At 38.7% G+C, this 24,647-nt stretch overlaps 1 long non-coding RNA gene across 1 annotated transcript in view; it reads left to right on the top strand.

The window, feature by feature from the left end:
* Positions 1–6,273, top strand: part of LOC130561193 (uncharacterized) — a 44,803-nt gene extending 38,530 nt beyond the window's left edge. Inside the window, exons 2-3 of the long non-coding RNA XR_008963796.1 lie at positions 4,346–4,646; positions 6,058–6,273. This is a non-coding gene — a long non-coding RNA (uncharacterized LOC130561193). The remainder of the gene's footprint in view (positions 1–4,345; positions 4,647–6,057) is intronic.
* The last annotated feature ends 18,374 nt before the right edge of the window (positions 6,274–24,647 follow it).

The following is a 24,647-nucleotide window of genomic DNA, read 5'->3' as shown; positions in this document are numbered from 1 at the left end:
AGTCACAGACTCTTAATGATGCTAAGAATAAAGTCTCAAAGATTCACATCACTTCACAGAGACTCAAAAATGAAAAAATGTGTCTTTGAAAAAGAGCATGCCAGCGTCTGTTCACTAACTGCTGTTTTTGACGGAGTGTAGTATGCAGTTCTGAAAGTTAGTGGTTTGCTAATATTTGCTAACACAGTGACGAAGAATACAGTATGAAGTGTGCAGAATGTGGTATACCTCATGTAGTACGCAGTTTGTTATTCCTCATGTTGTGTGCAGTTTGCAGCATGTCATACCACATGCAGTGTCAAGTACTGTGTTCTGTAAAGTATGCACTACATAATACAGTTTGCAGTGTGCAGAATTCAGTCATGTCATACACTACGTAGTGTGCGGTATATGTGAAGAATGTAGTATGTTATAAAGTGCAGTCTGCGTTATGCAGTGTTCAGTACAGTATACTGTATGTACTATGGAGTATGCAATACTTATCAAACTTTGATCTATTTTGATATGTAAAACTGCAAATATACTGTATACTGTATAAACACAGATGTGAAATATTTCACGGCCGTGTTTTGCAAGTGTGTGTGTGTGTGCGTGTTCCTGCTGGTTTAGTCAGAATGAACATGGAGTGATTTCAGCACAAGTGGATGAAAATCAGGGGAGAGAAACTCACAAACAGACACGCAGAGGAAAGACAGTTGTGACAACTCCATCTGTCCGCCGAAGAACACACACACACAAACGCTCTTTCTGCTGTGTGGCGTCTCGAGTTTTTTCTTCAGTATTTGTCAGATCCTCTGACAAATCCACAGGTTTTTTCTATCGTATAAACATTTTTGGGTCGCTTTTCATAACATTTCACAATGTGTGACAAGTTAGGTGTTACTTTTATGATCAATAGTGTACACTGCGCAGTATCCAGTAAGCAGTCCACGGCTAGATAGACAGTGAGGGGGCGGGGCCTGATTGGATGGATCATTAGGATCATTTATTCACACTTGTGAAGATCTTTTATTATCACGATCGTCTGCTGCTCACAATAGAAAACATTTAATAGTGTCACTACAGTAACAGTGACTGACAGTTCCGACATTCACGTGAGAGAGAGAGAATGATGTTTTTATTTTTAGAGTTATTTCTACGCATTACCGCTTGTTCTAGGCATTTACCTTTTGTGCGTTTACCTGTTGCAGTGTGATTGTTTTCCTCCAGGTCCTCTTTATCTCTTGAGTTTGAAGCCACAGAATAACATCACACCCTGCTCGCTACCACGGTAACCAAAGTTAATTTTACATTGTTTGCACTGGAGACGGATGCCAGGGTCCTCATGAGATGAGTTTTAATCATGTTGGCAAAAAAAAGCACGCGCACACACCCTGTGCCGGCGCTAAGTGTGTCGTAAATCATGGTAGATGGCTGTTGCCATGAATAATTGTGTTTTATGTTTAAGAAGATAAAGTATCAGAGTGAAGAGCATTAATGAGATCAAGACCCCATCGAGATCACACATTACTACGCAAACTCATTTGACATCAATCCAGTATAACCCCAACCGTGTCTTTTTTTATAATCGCTCTCTTTTGCGATGTTTGCATCATCATTATATCTATAGCACACATACAGTACTTATATTCCCAGAGCTTTGATTTGATCCACCTGTCTGACTCTCATTTGTTTCGTTTGTTTTACTCTGATGTAATGGTTTCGCTCATACAGAAGATGCAGTTTGATGCGAACGGTGATTATTTCCACACCGCAGGTTTGAGAAGCCCATCTCTGGATGCTCCTGGAGATATAATAGCAGGGCTGATTGTGTAACGCTTCAGGAATGACATGAACACTTGAGTCCATGAATGAAGAAATCAGAGCTTGAATGAGAGATCTCACGTTCACAGCTGAATGAAGCTGGATTAAAGATGTTAAACACGCACGCACGTGTGCCTGTTGAACGATCACGGGACTTTTTCACATGATCTCCTGCTGATGTGTCTGATCTCTGATCAGTGCAGATATAGGCCGTTTCTCAATTCCAAGAACGGACTTGTATTCTCGTGAAGAGCGGTCTTGCGAGGCAGCCTCGGACGAACGAACTTGGATGGACGCGCCGCAGTGTCTTCTGGGACTTCAAGTGGGTTCCGTATGCCCGCAAGGCTGCATTCGATGCATCCTTGATATCGAGAACACATCCGGGAACTTTCATGCGTTCTCCGTTCTTGTGTTCTTGAGTACTGAACGGGACTTTGATGGTTATTGATGACGTAGAGCAAAAGACGAGGACACAAGACCGCTGGAGAACGCATATTGAGAAACGCCACGGATTACGGCATACGTCATTCTTCTTGATCTGTTGTCCATGATGGTTTTAGTGCCGTTGTTGGTTAGAATGGTCATTGTTGGGACTACAGTATATTTGTTTGACAGAAATGATTCTTAGCACCAAAACTTAATGTTGATTAAGGTCCGATTCACATTTCACATCTTTTCCGCGTGCATATTCGTTATTTTAAATGTAGACGCGCCGCATGCGCGCACAAATAGGGGGCGACGCGCATGCATTGAGGCGCGCACGTCGAGATGGAAATAGTTCAACTTTTCAGAGTGCCACGCATGCACCGTGAGTCATTTCAAGAGAGAAAGCTGCGCGGCTCGCACAGTTTGCAATTTGTCGCACATAGATTGAATTAGTTCCAATGTTCAAAAATGTTCTTTAGTAGTTACTAAAGTAAATTGTGCAGTATAATACAGTTCACTAAATACAACATGTTTCATTTAGATCTGTGTATTAAAGAATATTGGTCTATTTTGTAGATTTTAATTATGAACATGACACAGCATCACAATACTACTTGGTATCGTGATATTTCGTAAGCAGTGTTGGGTGTAACTAGTTACTAAGTAATTAGTTACTGTAATTAAATTACTTTTCCTTTGAAAAAGTAAAGTAAGGGATTACTCTATTTTTTCTGTAATTTAATTACAGTTACTTCTGGTGTAATTAAACTAAATACTTTGTGTAATATATGTGTGTGCAATAGTGGAATTAACATCAAAATTCAAAGTCTAACTTTAAAATCCGTGCTTTAATGTATATTTCTCACATTTGTAATACTTCGGTCAGTTAATAATACTACTTTATGTAGTTTAATATTATTTATTTGAATGAATTAAAAGAGCCGTTTCATGTCTATCCTTGAATCACTTAACTAATCAAGGTTGATGTAGGATATAGAAAGTAATTAGTAATAAGTAACTAAATACTTTTCGGAGAGAGTAATTTGTACAGTAATCTAATTACACTATTGAATATGTAATTAGTAACTAGTAGTTAATTACTTTTTCAGACTAACTTGCCCAACACTGTTCGTAAGGTATAGTGTCGTAAGATACATATGTATGTATATATGTATCTATATGTAGATATAGATACATATAGATATATGTATGTTTATGGTACCGTGACAACCCTTTTCACTTTCACTTCACTATTTCAGTACTGCTTGCAATATTGTGTACTTTTTTGGTATACTTTAAGTACACAACTAGTATGCATCTGAGTTTTGGTTGTGTCCTGCAAGCTATACTACAAATGAACATATAGGTATACTGATAAATTACTAATTCAATACTTGTAGCACGTTTTAGTTCATGAATGCACACTTTTAAGTATACCCTCAGTAAACTACTAGTTTTGTATTTTGTATACCGCAAGTGTACTTGTACGTTTTATTTAAGTAAACCTACCGAGTTCTTTTAAACTTCTAGTTTACTATGTATGTATGTATTCTCTGCACTACTATGTTCCTGTTTAGGTAGGTATTTTTAAACTTGAAATATGTCTGCACTTTAAGTATATTTGAAGTATATCTCTATCACAACATTGAGTACAAATATAGGCCAGATATACTTTTACTATTCTGTCAATACAAGTCAAGTATACTTAAGTGTCATTTTAAGCGTATTTCTAAAAAGCACATACCAAATCGTTTGAAATTTGTGACAAAAAAATACAGCTCAGCATCAGTGTGATGTTCATGTTCTGAAGGTGAGGTGTGATGTTCTTTCTCTCTCATATCACATGTAGGGATACATTTAGAGCAGACTTCACTTGTCTGTGATGGTAAATGTCTGTGACATGAAATCTGATGTGTTATTATTCCCACGATTAATTAAACGTGTCAACAGTGAAAACTGACTGTTGAAATGGATGTTTAATGGTGATAATCTCATATCCTCGTGTCTCTAAACCAGTGACATTGAAGTTTCATTGTAGCACTCCTGATTATAAACGTGTGAAATGAAATGACTTTAAACTACTTTGTCCTGAGCGATTTTGTTCTCGTGCGCACAGGATCAGTGAAGCGAGCATGGACATGTTGCTAGCGTGACGTTCCCTACGAGAGAAAGTAGAGAGGGATGGAAAATGAGGAGGATGACAAGGTTCCACCCACTCGTCCATTAGCTCAACCAGCGACCGCTTCCATCATCTGCTGGAACAAAGTGTGAGGCGGAGAGAAGAGAGAATGTGTGATGGACAGAGATAACACAGCACCGCCTCTCTTTAACTCCACCATCTGTTCTTCTCCAGTGAGGAGAAAACACAGCGCATACGCGTGTGTGTGGCTGATGTGACCACAATCTTTTATTACGCTGTGAGTCATTTTACACTGCCGTAACAGTCTTTGGTTATCTTTGCTGTAAAGTCAATAAATAACCATGCCATAGTGCCTATTTTTAGATTGAATTACAGTATTTGCATATGAACGATCTCATGTGATCATTTCCTCTTTCTTTTATATTTGATGGACTGAACATAAAAAATATGATTATTCATCATGAATTTCTGATTTAATATGAATTATGAAGGAGTTTAGTTGATTTCTTAAGATGCAAATACGTTTGCCTCTGTGTCGCCATCTCTGTTCAAAACATAAAATTGCATATTAGTTTATGAACTTGTCTTTACTTATCTTTTACCTGACAGCTTAAACCATAATTGTACATTTACCGTTATGAATTGTGATTTAATAAGAAAATGTTTAACATGAATTGTTTACATATTTGCTCAAAATCTGATTTTTCATTTTTAAACAACTAAAATTACAGATTGCAGCTTTAACAAAAACTTTTACAAGTATAATGACAGACAAGTTTTAAGGAATACAAACTCCAATGTAAAGAGAAGAATATCACAGCTACTTCCATCAGTAACACCAAATGTTTTTCGTTTCGTACTTAAGTTAAAATGTATTCTGTCCCTTACACAAAGCGTCACGTCGTCTATCTTCGCCAGTTTGTTAACCAGTCAATAATTCATCCCGTGACGTGAAACTTCTGGTATATCTCTATTATTACAGACAGTAAAAAGTTATTCTCCCGATACCCTGATGCGTAATGTCTTTTTGCAATATATATGCAAACTATCTTCGAAATTTGTCATCTGAATTGTTGACCTCCTGTCAGCGCCGTATTTAATATTTACACATTGTAGCTAAACAGAGTTTTTACTTTGCATACGTGGAAACCTATTTCAGCATGGATGAATTCATCGGAGCGTTGTGTTCACCGCTGGAAGTGATGTGACTCACCAGAGCCATTTATCTGTCGTACGATGTCATACCTCGTGTTGTTCACACTTCAGCGGGTGCTACAGGATGACATTGTCTTGACCTGGAAAATTATCATTGTCATTAAAGCAAGTGAAAGTTTAAAGTAGAAGACTTCTGTCCGGATAACACTGTGTGATGGGAAACCTCTTCCCCCTCACAGGATAATAAAAGCTTTCAGGTCACCTTCATGCCCCGGCAAGTAGTCGGACCGTACGGTTCTTACTCTCCGTATTAGTTGTACTCCGTATGGATTCATGCTCTCTGCTGTTTCATGCAATCACACTTTTAAAGCCACACAAAATTGTAAAAAAATCATTCAAGTGGAGCATGTATGAAATACAGCAATGACCAAGAATGAACCCGTTCAGAGAGAAATGCTACTCTGTGGTTTGTTCTTAAATAAGTAAGATGTGTCATCTCACGTCCAGTTTTTTTCTTTTATTTCTTTAAACAGCCTCCTTCAACACGCTCAACATACTGATTGTACGAGCCAATTTTCCCTCATGAAATCATCTCTCCAGCCTTTCTGTGTAATGAAGAACAGATGTGATCCGGTCTCTCGGGAGATCGCTGGACTGGTCATGAGGAGAGCTGCCAAAACCCAAGAAACCTGAGAGAAACCCCAAAACACATTCTACTTTTCACTTTTTGTGTTTAGAGTGAGACGTTTTGTGATGCGGTTGCTATTAATTATGACTACGGTAATAAATAGTGCTGCGGTTTTATACTGTAAGTTTACAGTCTACAAATAAAAATTAAATCTAAATAAAAGGCGCGGTTCATTTTATATGTAGAAGAAAATGCTGCCTTAAAATTTTAAGTATAAATCCAATTGGCCGTACTTTTAACTTGTAAAATTTTAATTTTGGCAATTAATAAGTTGCCACGAAAAAGTTACAATTGCTTGAATTATTTTGATAAGTTAAAGAAACATGTTGACTTTTTTTACAGTGAATTTTTTCTCTTTGGTTTCTATAAGCAAACAAATACAGTAAAAATACTAAAGAGCTTTATTCAACCCTTATTTTTATGATGTTGTATCATCCATTTAACACATTACAACTTTTGTGCACTTATCCTCTTATTCATGAAAACACTTGCTTATGTGATATCAGTTGCTAGTTATTGTAGTTTTGTTTTTAGTTTTATTAATATTTTTAATTAGTTTCTCTTTTATTAGTTTTTATATTCATTTTAATTTGTTTTTTACTTTTGTCATTTTATTATTTATTTCTTATGTTGTCATATAAGATAATTTTATCATATAATTTTAGTTTAGTTTTTGTTTATAGTGTAAAAACAAGTACTTTTTGGAATCATATCTTAATTTTTGTACAGGTGGCTTGCGATCACGTGCAGCTGGAGGGCAGCAAGTGATTTTCCGCCATAGGAGTACACTATCACAAACTCAAAGTAGGCTTCCTATGTTTAACCACCTGAACAATGACCAGGTAAGCCCAAATTTCTGTCAAACCTTACATGTAATAAACACTAGCTTCCGTTAAAAGAACGAGCCCTTATTAAATGGACAAAGTGAAAAAGCTGGCGATTCTTCCTCATAGAAGTCCATTATAAGGAAACAGCTTAACGTGCCAAAACAACAACCACAGAAAACCAAAATAACTTAAAAAATGATCACTGATATCAAACATAAACACGATAACAGAAAAGTTTTATGTTCTCAGTTTGTCGCTGCCTTGAGCCAAATTATGTGCTTTCTTTATGAACTTCTATGAAGAACAAGCTTAACGTGAGACTATTCTTATCCCTGGAACAAGTGCTTGTTCTTTTAACAGTAACTAGTGTTAATTACAATTAAGGTTTGATAGAAAATTTGTTTTACGTGTTTGTTGTTTCAGTACGTTAAGCTGTTTCATCATAATGTACTTCATCTTTGCAGCTATTAATGTTCAGCTCACCTTGTGGTTGTTTATGTACGTTAAACCTCGTTAGGTGTTTTAGAAAGTCATCCGGCTCGGCTCATCCCAACCGCAGATTCAGGTTTACAAGCCACTTTTATCTCCGTTTCTCAGTCAATGCTCGCATTTCCCCCTTCATGAACATCAAGTTTTGCTACACACTAAAACCACCTTTCATGGTTTGATCGATTTGAACAGTAAGAAACGACACAAAACACAGGTATTTTGTGTTTGTTATAGTGAATTCCTATGGAGAAAATCACTTGCTGGCCTCCATCGGCACTTCGCGCAGTGGTCTTAAAGTCCCAGTGAATTTAAAAATGACAATTCTTATTTCTCATGAAATATTGCAGCGTTTATAGTAAATAGCTTATCAATGTGGGTCATTTTCTTTTTAAAATTCATGTGCCCTCATAATCTTCAGTTAAAATCTGAAAATGCTCTTCCGCCCTGAAATGACCGTCCATCTCAAATGATGTAAATTAGACAGCTGGGGCGGAGCATCCGTTAACTCCTCCCCTTCAACCGTCAGTCTGCAGCTAGTTTCATTTCAAAATGCAACATCTGTTTTTACACATCCAATCAATTCGCTGTGAAAAACGCCACACCCACTCATTTTCTCTTCATTCGGAAATGCATTAGAATACCGAAGTTAAAACGATCGCGAACTTCCGGTTCGCGGGGACTTTAAGTACTATGAAAAAATGTACGGTGATGTTGTTGCTATGGTAACAGCAGTATACAATGTTAGTGCTGTAGAGTCTGTGTTGTTTCCCAGCTCGTGTGAGCGCGCACGGCGTCCCGCACAGTCTGATGAAGTCATTATGAAGTCATTAAGATTCATTAAGTGAGCGAGATGGCAGTGTGGAGGAGAGAGTCTTAATCACACACTTTATTACTGCCATCTGAGTAAATATTACTCCACTCACGTCCACGAGAGGCCATTCATAAAGAAAACCCTGCGCGCACGCGTGTGTGCCTGTAGAGTAATAAAGCAGAGCGGTTATGAGCAGTCTCATTGTGTCAATCCCTTCACAGAGACACATTTCCACACTTATCATGTGCGTTTGTGTGTTTGACACCTGCTACTGATGAAGATAATCTCAAGGTTTGTGTGTGCTATCAATAGTTGAGATATTCAAGAGATCTCGTCTGTGATTTTTAGGACCAGATACAAACATATCGACAGCATCATAAACTTCCTCAGCAGCATTGTCTTCAAACTGTTGCTCTGTCCTGACAGCATTTGACCTGAAAGAGAAACAGACCATAATAAAATACACATTCTGCTCAGTTTACACTGGAACTCAGAGATGCATGAAATTGAGCTTTCATAGCTAGAAGGGTTTGTGTTGTATATTTCTGCAGAACATGTTTCACTTCTCCGTGTTTGACCTCAGCGTGACCTCCGAGGCTGATAAACCCTTTTAAAACGTGTTTGGGTGTGTAAGGTCAGAGGTCAGCGCTGCAGGTCGATACTGTGAAAGTTGGCGGGTGTGCGGGATGTTTGCTTTTAACGCCGGAATGCGTGTCGAGGTGTGTGTGGGTGTCGTTTAACATATGTGAGAAGCCGCTAGTGATCACGAGTATCTGCAAGAGGATTCTCCGATTTTCAGAGAAACAAACCAGCCAATCAGGAAAAAACCCTTAATGATGTCATAGGGATAGTGCACCAAAAAAATATGTCGTCATTTATTCCCTCTCTCGTGTTTGTCAATCTGTATGCGAGTCTTTCTTCAGTGTAACACAAAAGAAGATATTTCGAGAAATGTCTCGGTGGTTTTGTATACAATGGAAGTCAAAGGGGTTCAATGTTGTTTGATTATCGACATTCTTCGAAATACCTTCTTTTGTGTTCTGCAAAAGATGAAAGTTTTCCATTTTTGCGTGGACTGTCTCTCAAATAGTCTTTCCTGCAAAGCTGCTTTAACATTTTCTTTAGAAAATCGAATGAATCTTTTTTTTGGTCTGTGTGGTCTGGTGGTTATCGGTGATATTTCAGCACACCATGATGGTGATGATCTTCTGTCAAACCTCTGGGATCTTTCCTGAGGTTCTTTCTTTTGTAACGGCCGTCAGTCAATGTTGCCCGTGTGGAATATGCTGGTCTCTTCTCCGTCTCGGTTGAATTGGGTGAGTTTGGCGAGGGTTTTATCTACCCGTGGTGTCTCTCTCTGCTTCTGCTGGTCTGTTGGCACGGGCTCTGCCGTCTGCTGGCCAACAGCTCTGTCTTTTCCGGCCGAGCTCAACGGCCGTGTGATGTCTGGCACAGACGGGCGAGAGCCTGGCACCGGCGGACACCAACAGGAGGCTGTGAGCGCGCATGAAGGACAAAGAAATGCTTCTATCCGCACACGTTTGAAAACATGCTAACACAAACATGCACGTGGACATACGTGTCTCTTTTCGTCACGCACATGTGCAAACTGCCGCATATCAAGTGTAAGTAAGTGATTTTCTGGCATAGGTGTGTATATCTGCCCATGTATAAATGTAAAGGAATCAGTGATCTCGTTCAAATGATGTCATACAATTATTATATTTCATTTATTCATTAATATATGGAAAATTGTATTATTTTCGTTTGTGTAGAGAAACTAAATCAAATGAGATCAAGTGCTGTTATTTTGCAAAGTACATTTAAAAAAATGACTGGGTTGTTTTACAATAATACGGTTGTCCTTATTTGACCCAACCATTGGGATAAGTCACAGATTTAAATCTACGTTAAACAATTTAGTTTTTCTCCATATTTTACCCAACCATGTGCTGAAAAACCCCATCATTTTTAGACTGTATTCAATTCATATCCAAAAATAGACATTGCCACATGGTTTTAATTGGCATTTCATGTAAAGTAACAATGTTCTCATCCTGTCATGTTAGATTTTGGTGATAACGCCCACTGTCTAACAGCGACGTGAGTTGAAGAGACACACACCGCCACCTTGGATACGGTTCTCTCTGCATTCTGAGTAGTTTTTAAATATTTTGGGTTTCACAGTTTTTGCATTTCATTTTACTATGTACATAGAAAGTTGTTGTTTTCTAAACAAATGTACACTCTTAAAAATAACGGTGCATAAAAGGTTCTTCACAGCGAAGCCATAGAAGAACCAAAATGGTTCTACAAAGAGCCATTCAGTCAAAGGTTCTTTAAAGAAGCAGCTCTTTCTTACCTTTTTATCATCTGAAGAGACTTTTGTGAAACAGAAAGGTTCTTCAGATGTTTAAGGTTCTCAATGGAACCAAAAGGTTCTCCTACGGCATCGAAGAACCTTTTGAAGCATCTTTTTTAAGAGTTGAGTCATAATGACGAAATTTTGACAAAAACATCAGATAGAACCTTGTAATTCGAAGGCGACGATACCCGTTCTGAAGAGCTTTGAAAAACACAAACTTCTGTTTTTTTGACTGCATACACACACCGACGGTCTGTCTCATAGCTGCGTTTAATGTTTTCTCAACTTCTCTCCTGCAGGTCTTGTAAGACATCAAGATCTTATTTTTTTTTACAAAAGTCAAAAAAAGTTTAGTGCTCTTTTTAGCACTAAAACATGAGCAAATGGACACACAGAATGAACTTGGTCCTGTACTTCAGATGTCATTCAGCCAAACAGATGTGTGACATTTTGGGATGTTTAAATGATCGATTAAATATTGAGAATCAGCTGTAACTCAGCTTGACCTGCTGAAAACTCACGGCTCAATCTGAACAGGGACATTGAAGGTCATTGACCCTATATTTGGACGAAAGTAAATATGATGCCATGTTATTCTCTATCATGACTTGTTTCTTTAAACCCTCATCATTGACCTGTAAGGTTTTTCTACGAGTTCATTTTTTTCACGAATAGAGGTCATTTGCAAATGAGCGTAATTGCTCCAGCCTCTCCAAATGTTAATGAAGAGCATATTTTAACCTTCTGCCGTACGGGGTTATCGGAATACATGAATATATAAATGCTGATAGGAACGACATTCCTCACGAATACATTGATGCCACAGAATTCCGTTAATACAGAAATAACTTTGTGAATGTGTTTCCCAGCAGGACGGCGGTCTCGCACTCACGCTGAGCTGTTTTCACACACACAAATGCACACGCTGGAGTGATAGAGCGAGAATCTCCCACAGAGAGAGAGAGAGAGAGAACCCGGCCGATGTAGTCACTTCAACTGCAAACATAAACATGCTCCCTTAGAAGGTCGCTCCCTATGTAGGCAGCTCGCTAGGTTTTGAAACAGAGCCGAGTTGTGAGTTTTCTTCTCAGAGAAGTTCATCTAATGATCTATATTTCTAATTCACACACAGGCATAGACGTTTCTGGCTTCTTTTCTTTCTCTTTGAGAAATAATGAGTTTGGCTCTCCGGATGAACATGCAGTTTTAATTGACAATTGGCAGGCGGCTTGCGAACGACGGACTAAAGAAGCGTTTCTCTTCTCCCTCAAGGCAACGGTATTATGCAACAACCGGATGTAATGTTCAGAACGTTGTGTGAGAAGAAGACTGTAAAAATGATGAAGATTGAAGTGAGACGAAGTCAGGAAGACCGCTGTGAAGAGTTTATAAAACGTACACATCTAATGACGGCTGGTTTTGTATGTCGGCAGTCAGACCATCAACAAATGATTTTATTACAATTAAAACATGAAGTAAATTTTATGTGATTGTTTCATTTCTTCATTGTGTGAGGAGATCAAATTCACATTAAAACTCTTGAAAAATCACGTTTAAAGCAGCTCAGAAGTACTCAGAAAAAGAGATGTCACAAATGTCGTTAGAGTTTCAGAAGAGATGAAACGAGCTCGGATTGGTCGAGTCTGCGATCAAAAGTCAATATTATTAAAGATCTCAATATGAACTCAAACATTTCTCATCAAATCGACCCAAATCCAGATTATTTGACCTCTACAATCTACATTCATTTTGCACCTCCATACAAGTCTCTTATTATTTCTTCTAAACATTTTTAGGAGAAACATCCGATACTAATTTGATGCTCAAATGGAACAGAGGAGCAGAGAACTCCATCAAATCTCCTGAGCAACGAAGAAGCAACATCTGAGCGATAGGATTTCCTGTCTCATGTTTGTTCTTCGATCTTTTAAAATGAAGTTTGTCGACCTGTCTGTCTGTCAGCATCCATAGCATCAACCTCAAGAAGCGCACGAAACATGGAAATGATGCTTTAACAAAGATTTACAACATCACCTAGCAGCCACCCACAACACCTTAGCAACTGCCTAACAACACCTTTAGTCGAACTTTGAATAACAGAAAAAGTGGAGTTTAGGAAATAAAATCATGATTAATGTTTTATTCTAAAGGGTCTTTGAGCTGTGAATGTTGCACCCCCCAGCACGCGGCTCTCCGGCCGAACTCATTATGAACGGGCCGGCACACCGAACAGCGCGGCACTATAGATCAGAAGTTCACTCGAGTCTTTGTTGCGTGTCATTTCAGCTACTCCAGCGGTATACAAGTAAACAAACGGGGAGTGTGCTTAAAAAACACATTTAATTAGCTTGTTAGGACGAGTTTAGAAGCACAGCACGCTCTCTCTCTCTCTGATGAAGCTTATGACTCTCTGAGAGTCAACGCATCTGGAGAGATCGTATCATGTACAGCAGGCGTTATTTTTGGATTAACAATTTATTTAAAAATAAACAGATAACCGTTTCAAACAAAAGGGACGTTTTTGGAAAGCTTAATTGCACTTTACTTTACATAACATTGGAAGTCGGTCTGTTTCTTTCACCATCTCTACATCTGTCATTATAATTTTTCATTTTTTTGTGTATAGTTAATACTACACATATGATAATAGTGTAAATAATTGAGTGTTTGTTTAATATTTTGCTTTAAGTGTCACGATGGTTTTCTCTCTGCCTGCACACTTGTATCTCAGTGTCATTTATTGACCAAAGAAAAGAAAAACTAAATAAAAAAAACGAGCGATGAATTTTATTTCATAGATATCATGATAATGTCATGCGTGTGTGTGTGTGATTTCTCCTGATATTTTTGTGATATCTATGAAATTCAAAATAAAAAACACCTGACTGATCAGTTCCGACTTCTATCTCTTTTCTACTCTTTCAACAAACAAAAAAACCATAGCGCTGTATACTGTAGTAGGCTATATGAGACCAGTTTTCTTTTCTTGCACTTATGCTTTTTGTTGTCCTCATGTTGTTCCAATTGCTTCCATTGTTTCCCTCATCTGTAAGTCGCTTTGGATAAAAGCGTCTGCTAAATGAATAAATGTAAATGTAAAAATGTTATTAGCCAAATTATGTTTAGCGAAATGTTTCAGATTTTTATCTTTACTTTGATGTTTTTTATCCTAGGCCATGTAGTTTTTACACTGTGAGGAAAGAGTCGTACCAAGCATTTCACAAAATGTCACGCAATATGTGGTTGTGTATTTGACAAATAAACCGTGAAAGGTACTCAAGGGTTTTTTGTGTAACATGATGTATGTTTGGACACAATTACGTTTTAAAATGTCTGAATGCTGTTTGCTTGGGAATTTTCAACCTGTCCGTCTTACTCTTGCACAGAAAACGGTTTCGTTTGAAAATGAGACAGTAGCTGTGAACATCTTCTGTCTGTTTATCAAAAGCAGCTTCTAATGTTTCTTCTCTCCGACTTGCATTTACATCTTTTCTTTTTAAGACCACATATGGTTTTCGTAACATTCTTGGTTTCACTCTTCTAAAACAACCCCTGGAAAGAAAGTATTTCTGTTAAAGTAATCATACTTGTCTTGCAGTGTCAGTAGATGTTCTGGATAGACGTGAGAGGTGGTTTTGAGTTCCAGTAACAGCGTGTCAGAAGTCTTTTGTTTTGTGCTCCTCTAAATGGTGTGTTTAACGTGTCGATCACCTGTCTGATGACCTGTACTGTCTGATCTTCACTCAGAAGAAGTGTTGAATCAGTTGCCTGACACTAATGGTCTCACCGTGTGTCTCTTTCTGTCAGTGTTACCTTCACATGTGCTATTTTCTATTAGGATAATCAGATCGAATCCGCCTCTCTCACACTCTCACACACACACACACACACACACACACACACACACACACACACACACACACACACACACGCACACATACACACCTTATCAGCGGCCGCCGTCCGCCCAGTTAATATTCAGCTTTTAAAGTCTGTCATTTGGCACTGATGCTGGCGCTCGGTAACCAGTAACCGTGGTGATGTTGTCATGGCTGCAGGCCTGTGAAAAATGCGAATATTACACACGATACAAATAATCACACATCACTGCATAGAATATTGCAGGGCATTTTGTAAAGTGATAGAAATGTATTTAATTTTGATAGAATGTTTTTTTTCCCCCATACAATGCATAGTTGTCGTGTGTCTGATTGGCCAGTCGGCCATAAAATATCATGGAAACTTATCTCTCAGAAAGAAAGACAAATTACAGATATTGGATGCGTTTTATTTTAACAGCGACTTCATTGTTTAAAAAAGTAATATATAATGTTAAATCAATGTATTCGAAATACATCAAGCTTAAAAAAAACAATCGAAAAGTAGCTGAACGTCACCAGTATTGCTTCCGGTCCAGACTGCGCAGTAGTACTAGAAGGCGCGTTCACGTCAGTGGGCACAATTAAAAACGTTGTTCTGTCTAGTCCTCTCGACTCGAGAATCACGGGTTATAACGGCACAAGAAACAATAAATTACAGATGTATTACCATATACAGTATATATATATATATATGAACGAACCTGTACAAACGAAGTACCAACTTTATAGACTCGACTTTTCGGAAAGCTTCGATTTGTTTAATTCCGAGGACGTGACGCCTATCGAGAAGTCATGTGACCAACAGGTAACGTTACGCTTTGGTCCTTGCGAGTGTTTTTTTCGTGCAATTTTCAAGTTTCCTAAAAAGGCGAAAGAATTTGGGAGGACAGATTGGATGTCAATGTTAGCACAGGTATGTTGCTTTCTAAATCATATTTCAATATCGATTAAGTAGTAACTTTTTCACCGTGGAAATGGCAAATGACCGACAGTAATGCGCAGGTATGCAAACTACTCAGCTTGTTCCTTAAAATAAAATGATGTGCGTGATTGATATAATAAATGACAACGCGTAAAGATCTTTATAGTGCAGCACGTCATGAAAGATAACGCGGTGTGGCACGTGCGCAATGTGTGACGCGCGCACCCAGAAAGCAGTCTGTCTCTCAACGACTTCACGTTTGCGGTTTATTCCATTTAAAAGGTCAAATGCACACATTATGCCAGAACGAATGTCGTGTCGAGTATTCACGTAAACAAACGATTATGTCATAGTGTGCAACTGTATGCACAGTTGTGTGTTACGTATGCAGCTGTACTTGCAAGAGTATGTGAGGTGTTAAAGTGGTATGCACTGTAGTATGTATGTGGATGTGCAGTGGCATGTCAAGAATGCTGTTGTATTTGAAGAACACGAGGTGTGCACTTGTACTTGCAGTAGTATGTGATGTGTGCATTAATGGCTGCGTCCAAATACCCCCACTTGCTGTCTTTGCACTTGACCACTTGACTACTTTCATGATGCATTTCCTGTTTTTAGCCCAAGTGTTCTAGTGGGCATGAAGATCCCAAGTGAGCATGTAGTATTTGTAACCGTTGGGACACACTTAAAGGCGTCATATGTCGCGGATACGTGTTTTTCTGTGTCTTTGGTGTGTTATAAGTTGCTCATGCATGTGTTAGACACGTAAAATTGCACAAATGAAAGTGTGGGAACAAAAGATGCATTCTATCTAAAAGCGAATGCTCATTCAGACCTGCCTGAAACACCTCGTGTAACCACACCCCCACAGATTTGACTAAGACCGCCCAAATGTATACGCAAGTAAGGTGGGCGTACCTGTCAGTACAATTGAAGAAGAACCTGATGTTCCAAATATGGTAAGAGGCGTTACATTTCCGTCACACGCTTGCAGAAATCACCACTAAATAATAAAATATAACTAAACATGTCACTTAATGTACCTTTTTCATTTTTGTATACTCATCTCACAAAAGTCTAAGATAACAATAAAATACTTCAACTTTATTCTCGTCTGTTTCCGTTCATGAAACTAACATTGCTTTATTTCATTTTTTTCTGAAATGTAAAATAAATTGTCTTTATCTTGTGTCTGTAGGATTAAAAGTAGTGGGTTGATTTTTGCTGCAACTTCAATAAAAAAGTTTAAAATCTTATGAGTGAATTCTACTCTAAAGATGTATATGTATTTGCAGTTTTTTGTGTTAGCAAAGAACTCAATCAGATGTATATCACATATATTGGTTGATTTATTCATTTTTTATATTTTGGATGTTTAAAAACAAGTAGAAGTCGTGTTGAATGTCATTTTACCTAGGTGAAATGACCACAGTTTTAACGTAAGCCAAGGAATCAGGTTGAATGGAATTTACGTTTGTTTTACACAGAGTTTTCAACACGAGTTTAGCATGTGTCAGAGTTTAGCATGATGCTAATAGCATCACTGTTAGCATACATACCCATGTATATGGAGCCGCGAGAGATGAACTACAGTCTGTACAGTACATGATGCGCGTGCAGTCAGCGGATATGAGAGAGATGCGCGTCAGTCCGGTGGACCCACATGCGAGTATAAACGAGCCGTGAAAGACAGGCTGTGCGCGCGCACGTTTACATGTTTACTTGCGGCTTCACGGGCAACAGAAGATCGGCTTGGAATCGGCGAGACGTGAGACTGACCATACGAAAAACCGTCCGATTCCGGTCTCTGGCCGGTCAATCGGTGCACCTCTAGTATACACATTGAGTTACATCTAAAACAAACCATAATAATCGTTTTAGCCCGTGTCATATGACCCCTTTAAGTGCAAACACGTAATTAATGTGGTGTTTCTAATAATGTGATAAAAAGCAGTTTCACAAAATACATACTGTCTGTAACTCTGGAGTTTTCACCAATAAAATATCCAACACTCGTTTTACTACGAAATGATATGTATTATCTAATTATATGCAGGCCGAATAGTATGAGATGTGCAGTTGTATGTGTGGTTGTACAGTATGTCAGTGGTGAATATGTTTGCGCTGGAGAGTCCTGCTGTTTGTGTTTATGACTCGTGAATGAGCAGCGATTGAGAGAGAGAGAGAACATGTGCTGAAACGAATGAAATTAGAGTTTGATGTTTATGCGCTCACAAATGATTCATAATGACTTGACGCTCGTGTGTTCAGGTCAACAGACGCGCTGATGTTCCTTTCATTTACTTTCCTGATGAAACTCATCTCTGCCTCGCAAACCTGTCATTTATTCTGCTCTGCTCCCTTCCATGGCCTGTCAGACTATAGCTCTCTCTCTCTCTCTCTCTCTCTCTCTCTCTCTGTGGTATTGACGGATGTTTCCTCCTCGGTCTCATGATCAATGATCTGTGCTCACCTGTAGTGGTCTGTGACAGGAGATAAATGGAAGGTATTGAAGGAGAAGAGGGTTTGACTGTCACCGGAGTAAAGATGTCATCACATCACAGATAAAACGGAGAAGAATCCACTGAAGAATGCAGTATGATAACTTTCTTTCTCAGCTGTGTGGTGTGTTATTTTAGAAGAGATGCTTGAGAATTAAATGAGAAGCTTTGATTCAATATTGTTTAAACAGCGCCCTTTGATCTCGTATACCAGTTCATTTTTTGCCATAAATCTGTTTTGCTTATAAATGTGTGAAATAAAATGATAAAAGAACTTGGACTTTGTCAGCAAAACTAACTAACTAAAAGTCTTTGTGACATTTATTTAGAGGATGTTTTATTATTAGCTAGTAGGGCTGCAGCTATCAATTATTTTAGTAATCAAGTATTCTACCAATTATTCCATCGATTAATCGAGTATTCGGATAACCAGAACTTTTTCTTTATTAAAGAGCAATACTAAATATACAAGAGAAAACAAGACAGGTCTCTTAAAATGAACCACTAATTTGTTTCCTTTATACATGAAGTTATATGTCGCACAGTACAGCCCTGTCAGGCGCACATGTGTTTAAACAGCCACAAAGACCGCTTTCAGCCTTTAGACGTAATACGTTCTGTGACGCGCGCTAGTCAGACAGGATAAACTTTGCCGGCTGAAGTCCTAAAAGTTCGGTTTAAAGAAGAAGAACGTACCAAGCACGATGTTCTCTCACCATTCTAACGTACACACACGCTGTTTGTCAGAGCAGAAATGATGTCCGTGTAATCATGGTCAGTGGGGAAACACGGCGCTCCGTGTGATTTAAATGGATTAAACAAAGCTTGATGATTTTTTGTATTCGAATAACTAGAGTTACTCGAGCAATCGTTGCAACCCTATTAGCTAGGTCTGTATATTTTAGAAAGAGACATCACGGTTTTGTGTTCAGAACAGATTTGGGGTTTGCAGTGTGACCTGCATAGTTTGTGCGTATGCAAATAACTGCTTTCGTTTCTAGTAAATATCCCCTTCAGAGTAGAGATGCACCGATTGCAATTTTCTTGGCCGATTCCAGTTTCCGATTTTTTTTATAAGTGAAACCTGCCGATTTTTCTATCCAAAAACTATAATTGACAGAATATATAAAACCATCTTTACTTTTCTTCAATGCACATTTTTTCATAATACATTTTATTTTCATAAGATAAATTATTTAACATTACAATTTCCTCAAATGCAATTCTCCAAGCTGCATTAAATTACAGGATCTTCTTTCACCTAAACAACTATTTCTGTTTATGAAACTAATATATATTTTTTTTTTTTCTAAAATCTAAAATAAATTGTCTTTATCTTTGATCTGTAGTATTTAAACAAGTGGGTTGGTTCATTTTAGCTGCAACTTCATTAAAAAAGTTAAATATGAATTGTAGGCTACTCTAAATATTTATACATATATTTGCACTTTTTTGTTAGTAAAGAACTGAATCGGCTATACAGTATATATATATACTGTAGGTTGATTTCTTCTTTTTTTTATATATTTTGGATTTTAAAAACAAGTAGAAGTAGAAGTGTAATTTTACCTAAGTGAAATTACCATATTTTTAATGTAATATTCGTAATATATGTCTGTGTACTGTGTATATTAATTTTATAATTATAAAAACATAATCATGCATATATAGGAAATATTTGCATGTATATATTAATATTCATATATTATTTTAATTATATTTTAACATTTATTCATTTATATATTTATTATTACTTATATAATTTTATATATACATGTATGTACAAAATTAACATGCGCAGTGCACACACTTATATTATTATCATCAATATACTTTCACGATTAATCATTGAACAGCCCTAATTTACATGTCAAAATATAACAAAAATGTCATTTTAAAGAGAAAAAGAAATCATTCTTCCACGAAAAGAGCCCACAAAGAAGCTTAAATCATAAAGATCCCTGCCGTATATCTGACCGCTGACCTTTCACCCCACACAACGCTGCTTCTCATTGTCTTTCACTCTATCCGTCTGATATCTCTCTGTAGCTCTTTCTCTCAATAACCTTGAGGTTTCTCGGGTATGTTCGGCTTCACGCGAGACAAATAAAGGTGAGAGAAAAAGAGACAGAGAGCGATTGAACGAGACGGGAAGGTCAGAGAGACGCAAGTCGAGAGAAATGCTCAGAGACGCCGACGGCACACTGAACCTGTGCTTACTGTTTCTCTGGTACAGTAATGATGTCGTAGTCTCTCTGAGCATGACTTTACGCTTTGAACACACAGACTTACCCCTGACACACTAGAGCGAGAGATCCTCTAGAGAGAGAGACAGAGAGAGTATAAAAGAGAAAGATGTAAAGCTGCGGGCTCCCCGGGGACCCCCGGAGAACAGGCTTCATCCTTCACAAGAGTCAAATTCCCACTCCTCACCCATCACTATGGAAACCCCTCGTTATTTCCAGGAAGACACCGCCACCGCAGTAGACGGGCGTGTGGAGTGAAAGATGGATGTTTCCAGTGTGTCCGTGCGGACGTATCATCCTCTTGTCCTGATTAGCGGCACATTAAACTGCGAGCAGATGTTTCCGAGAGGTCTTTCGCTGTAGAACGATCCGCTCTTTCGTCTCATGTCATCTCTCACTCCATCATTGTGCAGTTTTGAGGAAAACCACTTATAATGTAAACTACAACCAAACTTCATGCCAAAGTATGGAGCTGCATGCATTTCAATCCAGGTCTTGATAAAACCGATAAAATGAAGTGTCATGTCAACGTCTTCTTGCAATAAAAGCTGCAAGCTTCTTCGCCGACTCTTATCCGAGCTCGTAACCTTCTGATGCACCCTGAACAAAGTGTTCCTCTGTTGAGATACTGCAGTAAATAAGGTAAAGCTTAGATCTCTGTGTTCTTTAGAGTATCGGAGGATTAAAAAAGCGAACTTGTGTCTCTTGTAGGCTTTAGTTAAAGGTATGATTCTGTCTGGAAAGTTTGAGGGATTGTCATTCTCAAAACTCTTTCAAATTTCTCATGTCAAAGAAAAAGAAATGAGAAGGTTTCTCTCGAAAGAAAGTTTTATCTGACACCTGCTGACCTGGATTAGGTACATTTTCTTTACACAAAAATGAAATTTTGTCATCATTTATTCACACTCATTTGTTTGTAAACCTGTATGACTCTTTCTTTAGTGGAACACAAAAGATATTTTGAGAAATGTCTCAATGGTTTTGCGTTTATTCAATGGAAGTCATGTTGTTTGGTTACCAAAATTCTTCTAAATATCTTCTTTGGTGTTCTGCAGAAGAAAGTCATTTAGGTTTAGTCTGGTGAAAAAAGAACTTCATTTTTTTCTATTTTTGGCTGTGTGAACTCTTCTCTTGTTAAAATATACAAAATTTTGTTAGGTTTGAAATAATACATGATGTTTAAACGAAGGCGAAAAAATAGATAACTTTGGCTTTGACAAGAGGAAATGTGTGTCGCTGTCCATGGTGCTGAACGCATCTGCTGAAATAATGTGTGTCGCTGTCCATGGTGCTGAACGCACCTGCTGAAAAATGTGTGTCGCTGTCCATGGTGCTGAACGTGTCTGCTAGAGGCAGTGGTTTAGATGACTAGATGATTTTGTTTTCTTCCAGAAACAGATTCTTCTTAGATGAAAGACAGTTCTGTGGTTCCTGAGGGATTTCACATGTAAACACTGAACAACAGAGTTTCTAAAAGCTGCTCGCAGGCCTTCCGTTTATTTGGCTCTCGTGATTTTGCTTTGCCAGACAGCTAATGAGTAACTCAAGGGATTGTGTTTGTGCTTCTGTGAGTGCAGGTTTTATTCTTTCATCTGCTCATTCTGAGAGCGTGTCTGAGGAATACACTCTTGTACACACAAACACGTACAAATACACTCACATCCTCGACAAAGCTGCAAATATCCCTCAGTCATTTCTTTTTTTGTTTCTCTCTACGTTGATTTTCTTAAAGAGTAACTATTACAATGTCCTTAAAATGACATTTCATACAGTGTGTAATGTTGCTGTGTGTGAATGTAAGCAGTCTGCCAAGTTGTAAAGCCGAACGTGAACGAATAACACATTTATTGGCTTGGGAAAAAATGAGTCGACTCCGAATCACGCGAACGAATCGTCTGTCGTTCTAATTTAAGTTCCGGGTCAGATTTGCGTCACTCCGTGTAATGCCCGACTACGTTCCATTTGCGACACTGTACTCGGTAGACCAATCACAGCAGACTAGACCATCTGACCAATCAGATCAGAATGGGCTGACAGAAAGGAGGGGATTAGACAGATGAATCGCCGGAAGAATCATTTGAGAGTCAGTCAAGAAAGGTAACAATAACTGCCTATTATTAGAAAATGAAAGTGTTTTTACACAGTGTATGTACGTAAACTTGTTGGACACTCCATAAACCAAAGTAGGACCTTAAAAAACACAAAATATTTAATCTGTAAAATGGTCCATTGCTCATGAACAACAGTTAAAATCCTGTTGTAAAATCCCATCACCCCGCACACAATTAGTGATGTCATAAAATCATTTGTTTCAGAGGTGATATAATAGTGATTTACAGTTCAAATTAAAAGTATTCAAAGTGACATATTTAGGTATTCATTTGTTTGAATGTGGTTTGAACCCATGTCCTTTTCATTGCTAACACAATGCTCTAGAGATTGAGCTACAGGAACTCAGTCAGCGTGGATTTGATTTACATTTACATTTAGTCATTTAGCAGATGCTTTTATCCAAAGCGACTTAGAGAGTTCAGGGAGCAATAAGCGATATGTCATAAAGGAGCAATAATACAATAGGTGCTATTACAAAGTTTACTAGTTTCAACAAAAGCCAGACCACTTTCATTTGTCTGTCAAGCATTCACAGAAGAGATGTTAAGTAGTTTTTTGAATGTTGTGAGAGATGTGGTTGACCGGACAGAGTTAGGAAGAATGTTCCACCTGGAAGGAGTTATGAAGGAGAATGAGCAGGAAAGCCATTTATTGCCCTTATGAGAAGGCAGTACAAGACGCCGCTGGTTTGCTGAACGCAGGGATCTTGATGGAGTGCAGGAGGGTGTGAAAGTATGCCGGTGCAGATCCAGTGATAGTCCTGTAGGCAAGCATTAGTGACTTGAATCTGATACGAACTTCCACCGGTAGCCAGTGGAGAGAGATGAAAAGGGGTGTCACATGAGCCCTTTTGGGCTGTTGGAAGAAGAGGCGTGCTGCTGCGTTCTGAACCAGCTGGAGAGGTTTGATAACCTTTGCAGGAAGACCAGCAAGGAGAGCATTGCAGTAGTCCAAGCTTGAGATCACCAGGGCCTGGACAAGGAGTTGTGCCGCATGATCAGTGAGATAGGGTCTAACCTTTCTAATGTTGAATAAGGTATATCGGCATGTCCGCGTTGTCTTTGCAATGTGATCATTGAAGGACAGCTGTTCATCAAATATGACTCTGAGGTTCCTGGCTGTTTTGGAAGGAGTGATTGTGGTATTGCCAAGTTGGATGGTGAGATCGTGTTGCACTGTGGGGTGTGCTGGAAACACGAGTAGTTCCGTCTTGGCCGGGTTCAGCTGGAGGTGATGCTCTTTCATCCAAGCTGAGATGTCCTCTAGGCAGGCTGTAATGCGAGCTGCTACAGTGGTATCGTCTGGGTGAAACGAAATGTAGATCTGGGTGTCATCAGCATAACAATGATACGAGAAGCTGTGTGCCCGTATGATGGGTCCCAAGGATGTCGTGTAGATGGAAAAAGCAGCGGTCCAAGCACCGATCCCTGAGGGACCCCAGTGATCATGTGGTGAGCAGTGGACAGCGAGCGCCTCCATGACACCCTAAAGGATCTGCCGGAGATGTAGGATTTGAACCAGAGGAGAGGAGAGCCTGAGATTCCTAGAGATGACAGGGTTGCTAGCAGTATCTGGTGATTGACAGTGTCAAACGCTGCAGAAAGGTCTAGCAGAATCAGGACTGAGGATTTAGATTCCGCCTTAGCTAGCCGCAGTGCTTCTGTGACCGATAGCAGTGCAGTCTCAGTGGAGTGGTTTGTTTTGAAGCCAGACTGCTTGTCATCCAGTAGTATATTCCTAGCTTATTTGCAAAGCATTCTGCAAACAAATCAATGATCAACATTTGTGTTTCTTGTGATTTGTAAATCGGTGTAAATATATTTTTGTCACATCTTTGCGTCCTTGTAAACACCATGACACCAGCTTCCGAAATCAAAAATGACCTTTATAGAATTTCAAGTTGCGAAGATTTGTCTCTAAAAACCGGAAAGAATTAATTCGAGCGTGTGTGTGTCTAGTATACTGTTGCTGCTGAAAACATCTCTGTGTTTTGTGAATGAAAATACTCTTCACACAGTAAACACACTCTCCTCCACACTTGTGTTAGTAACTCATTAGTCTTTGTGTCGTTCATCTTGATGGTTTATGGAGAAAGAGCGAGTTATCTCTCAATAACACGCTTTCACGCATACGTGTCAGAACGTGATAATGGCATCTTTCCAAGAGAAATGGTGTGTGATAAGTAGGCAGGTCTAGGTTTCGTCAGATGAGACCGAGCCAAGCGCGTGTGTGTGAGTATTCTCCGCCCACTCTCTTCTCGTTCCTCTTTCTCTCCACCACG

This window comes from Triplophysa rosa, linkage group LG11 (genome assembly GCF_024868665.1).
Source record: "Triplophysa rosa linkage group LG11, Trosa_1v2, whole genome shotgun sequence".
Taxonomy (NCBI): domain Eukaryota; kingdom Metazoa; phylum Chordata; class Actinopteri; order Cypriniformes; family Nemacheilidae; genus Triplophysa; species Triplophysa rosa.
This window is presented reverse-complemented; position numbering and strand designations above follow the sequence as displayed.